Raw genomic sequence first — 4,245 nt, 5'->3', positions numbered from 1 at the left:
TCTATGCTTTAAAACAAAAAAACGTTGGTGAGGATTACTTTTTGTACGGGGACTGTGAGCACACAGCCCAGTCTCCTGCACCGAGACCCCCCTGCACAAGGGCTGTAGTTTCATGTTTTAACCGAAGCATTTCATAAAACTGCTCTAAGGAAAGAGATGTGTGTCTTCACTGAAGTCCATGTAATTACTGGCAATCAAATTGCAATCTAATGCCGTCTTTGGGCAGGAAACAAAGAGGAGGCCTGGGAAAAAAAAAATCAATTCTCCATTAAACAGGCAGCCCCTGGTGACCAGCTCAGCAATAGCATTTGTGCTCCCTTTACCCACTGCTTCAAAACTTAGGAGAGGCAGCCCACAGAACGACCGACAGCCAGGTGCACCCTGCAGTCACTCTCTTACAACATTCCCTGTTAATGGGATGTCAGATACAACAATCTGTATTTTAGCGTCTGTTTGGTGAGTGTCTGTGTTTCACGTCCGTGGATCCATTAACCCGGAGAGGTAGGAGCCAGGCACAGCTATTTAGCCACCAGTTCAGAATGCAGAAGCCAGATCCATACACACATCCATGCGCACACGTGCCCAAGAGCTAATCTTCAGTCCAAAATAAAGGCCACTGGGCGTCTGGTTATTTTCGCGGGGGGGAAGGAGAAAGGGAAACATGCTGAGCCCACTGAGGAAATCCCACAAAGGCACTGGAAGCCTGATGCTGCCAAACCAGAGCCCAGCAGAGCGCTCACTGGGCAGCGTGCGGGCACACGGCCACCCATGCAAGAACATGCTCTGCCGCTCGGCAGTGCCTGGCTAAGCACTCAGTGCTTTGCCATCATCTTCCTCACCCCCATTTCTCCCCTTTGCTCCTCAGATCAAGGCTCCCAGGCCCGAAAGCAACAGCGTGGCCATGCCCTGGTTGCACCACAGAGTTGCTCTGCGTGGGACAACGAGGCTGCCCTGTGTCTGAGCAGTGCAAGCTGACGGCTGCTGCCGCGCGTATGCCCATCACAAGCATCCATTAACAGCTGCCAGGCCAAGGCACAGATGGTGCAACGCCATCCTACACCCATGCTGGCAAGCACTGCCTGCAAACTGTGCAAAATTGCTCACAAAGTTCTTCCCCGAGTGGCAGAATGAATAAAAGCTTGGCTTTTCAGTAAAGTCGTGCTGCGTGGTGGGAGATCTGGTGTTCAGAAAGAGGTCATCTGCAACTGAAGTTGTCCCACGTCTCCCATGGGGCGAAGGACGTCAATCTCCTATCCACAGAAACTTGCGCTGTATCACTGTCACTTTACCAGCCTCTGAAGTGCTGTATTTCAGCCACTTTTGTCTCCATGCTCTCCTGCTTTTCTTTCCATACGCTCAGGCCCCTTACTAGAGTTAAAGTCATTCATCACTTTTCAGGCACCATCCTCTGACATCTGCCATTACTTTTCTTATCTGGAGTTTCCATCCCATTTGGATGTCAGCTGGAAAAGAACTGGTGCGTGCCTGGAGAGCCCAGACACGTGGCATTGCTCTGACCCTCTCTGGAGAGAAAGTACTGCTTGAGGGGAGAACTGCACCAGATTAAGCTTATTTTTCTTGTTTGCAAAGCCCATGAAGATATTTGGCAAGGGGGGGAGCTTGAAGGGGGAGCTTTCACTCTCCAAAGTGAATGCTTCAGTGTTGTTTCCGTTGTCTCCGTGGAAAAAAAGAAGGAATAAAAAAACAAACCCAAAAACCACTCTTAGCAGCTAGTTCTATATGAACAAACAAACATGCAGTAAGCAGTTACATACTCAGCCAGTCAAGGACAAATAATGTAAATAAATATCACATTTTCAGGCTTCTCAGGGAACAATGACCATCAGATGACTCGTTACCACACTCCTCATGAATGACACAGAGCTAACAAAAAACATATGGCAAAGGCAATCCCTTCCCTGCATTACTTAGGCTCAACTATGTGCAACTTCAAAACAATCTGTGTAAGGAACTAGTAGTCCATAGCAGATAAACAACCAAGCTCGGACTGCCCACTGACAGCGCCTGTGGACACTACAACTATGGCAGTGTCTTTGTTCAAGAGGTTGAGAAGCAACAGTCAGCCACACATGCCCAACTCCAGGCTGACCTCAACTGCTGGAGGCAGAGACCGAGGCTTCCCAAATGGTAGACTCTGATGGAGGCTGGGGCTTTAAAGGTATCTTGCCTCAACTTCACCCTGATCATCACACGCTGGGGACAGTGAAAGCTCACATTCTGTTCTTCTCCTGCTCTCTTGGGAAGCAGGCCTCTGAGCTACAGCATTATGTTAAACGGAGCAGACATCACCAAAAATTAACTGAGCATAAGTTAGCCAGATTCATACTTTCAGTCTTTGGTGAATTCAGTTAAGTTTTCTGCACAAACTGTATCCCTCATCAACCCACCGTGAAAGCCTGGAAATGGATCCATTAAGACATGCACAAATGTCTCTTACCTGATCAGTGGAAGTTAAACCACTATCTGCTCTCTAGAGAACTCGGCTCCTTCAGCATAGCCCAGAATAAACAACACACTCCATTGAAGAAACACTCCTGATCTTTCTTTGTACATGAAACTGAGAAAGCTGCACAAAAACTTCAGCTGACATTGAAGTGGAGCAGCATTTGAGGCTCCACCCCACATATGTAAAATCACATAAGTAAAATTACTGTTGCTCATGTGGAAACAGGAAGATTTTTACTGTGAGGGTGATCAAGCACTGGCACAGGTTGCCCAGAGAGCTGGCGGAGTCTTCCTCCTTGGAGACATCCAAAAGCCTCAAGGACACTGTCCTGGGCAACCAACTCTAGGAGACCCTTCTTCCGCAGGGGGGTTGGTGGGACCAGATGACCTCCAGAGCTCCCTGCCAGCCTCAACCCCTTCCGTGATTCTGCAAATGCAGATCTCTGTCTCTCGTCTGTGCAGCTCCGGGGCCCGCCCATTGATAGAGAAAGGATTTTTTAAATTAAAAACTAAACCAAAAAAAATACCTGGAGCCTTCAGTCAAGTAGTGATTGGAAGAAGACTCACTGGCAAGCCTGGAAGCAGTGACACTAACTGGCACTTCTAATCCCGATTCAGTGCATCTCCCTTCAAAGAATATGAGTTATTGATTCCCTTTGAGCACCGCAACTGCTAAACACCTTCAGTGTCCGCAGCGCTTGTTTTTTTAATGACCAAGTAACCTGCAGTGTAAAGGCCTGAATAAGGCATTTGTAACTTCGGGGGTTTTGTCAATCAGCTGTGCAGCCTGAGGGAAAAAGGTTCAAACGGGTCATCTTTCAGTCCATTACCTGTGGCCACCGTTTCTCTGAAAAACTTGTGCACTGCGTGTTACAGAATGCCGTGCTGTTGCTCACAGAATGTGTGTGCTCCTTCCTAGCCACGGTAGCCAGCTCTCACGCCTACGCTAGGAAAAGAGGCTCCTAAATGGAGCTTACTCAATGGCTTACACGACAATGCGGACACAGCAACGGCTTTCAAAGCAGACACAAGCTTTTTCTGAACTGGGGAAACTCAGGCATTTCAGGAACACTAACAGCAGCAGCTCAGAATCCAGCATAGATCAACTACCGAGGTTTTTAGGAGTAACCTGGCCTCCATGCTTCTCCAGCTAATGCATTGGAAAGTAAACCTGACCTAGTTTAAAACAAAAGTTTATAAAGCATTTCAAGTCTGCACTACACAGAGTGCAAGCTAAACATACTCTTCCAAGTGCAATGAGCCTACTTGGCACTTGCCATACTAAGCACCAATTTGAGTCAAGTAACACCTAAGCAACACATTTTTATATACAATTCCCTGGTCTATGCAAGATGTAGAAATAGAATTTTACACTTTTGCAAGAAAAAAAGATTCATTTACTGGAGGACTAATCTACTATGGCTAATCACTTTTACTTACATCACAAATTACCTTTCTGTATTAAATCTATTTTTAAATCCCAACCAAACAAGAATCAAATTACAACAACTTTGAGCCAAGCATTCAACAGAAGCATTGTTTATTACTGGCCTACAATTCTGAATTCCATTGACTCGTCACACTGATTTTCTCCATACCTGCCCAAAGTCACATTTTAGGATAGGACAGATCCACCTTTCTGGAACACCTCTCCTACAAAGGAGTAGCTGGCACGCATAGAAGGACCCCTCACCATTAACATCCCACCCCTCCCAGCAGCAAAAAAGGGCGAGGACAGCAACGCCCCCTGCACTGTTATTAACACTGAGACTTTCCCTG

The sequence above is a fragment of the Opisthocomus hoazin genome, chromosome 3, assembly GCF_030867145.1.
Source record: "Opisthocomus hoazin isolate bOpiHoa1 chromosome 3, bOpiHoa1.hap1, whole genome shotgun sequence".
Taxonomy (NCBI): Eukaryota; Metazoa; Chordata; class Aves; order Opisthocomiformes; family Opisthocomidae; genus Opisthocomus; species Opisthocomus hoazin.
This window is presented reverse-complemented; position numbering follows the sequence as displayed.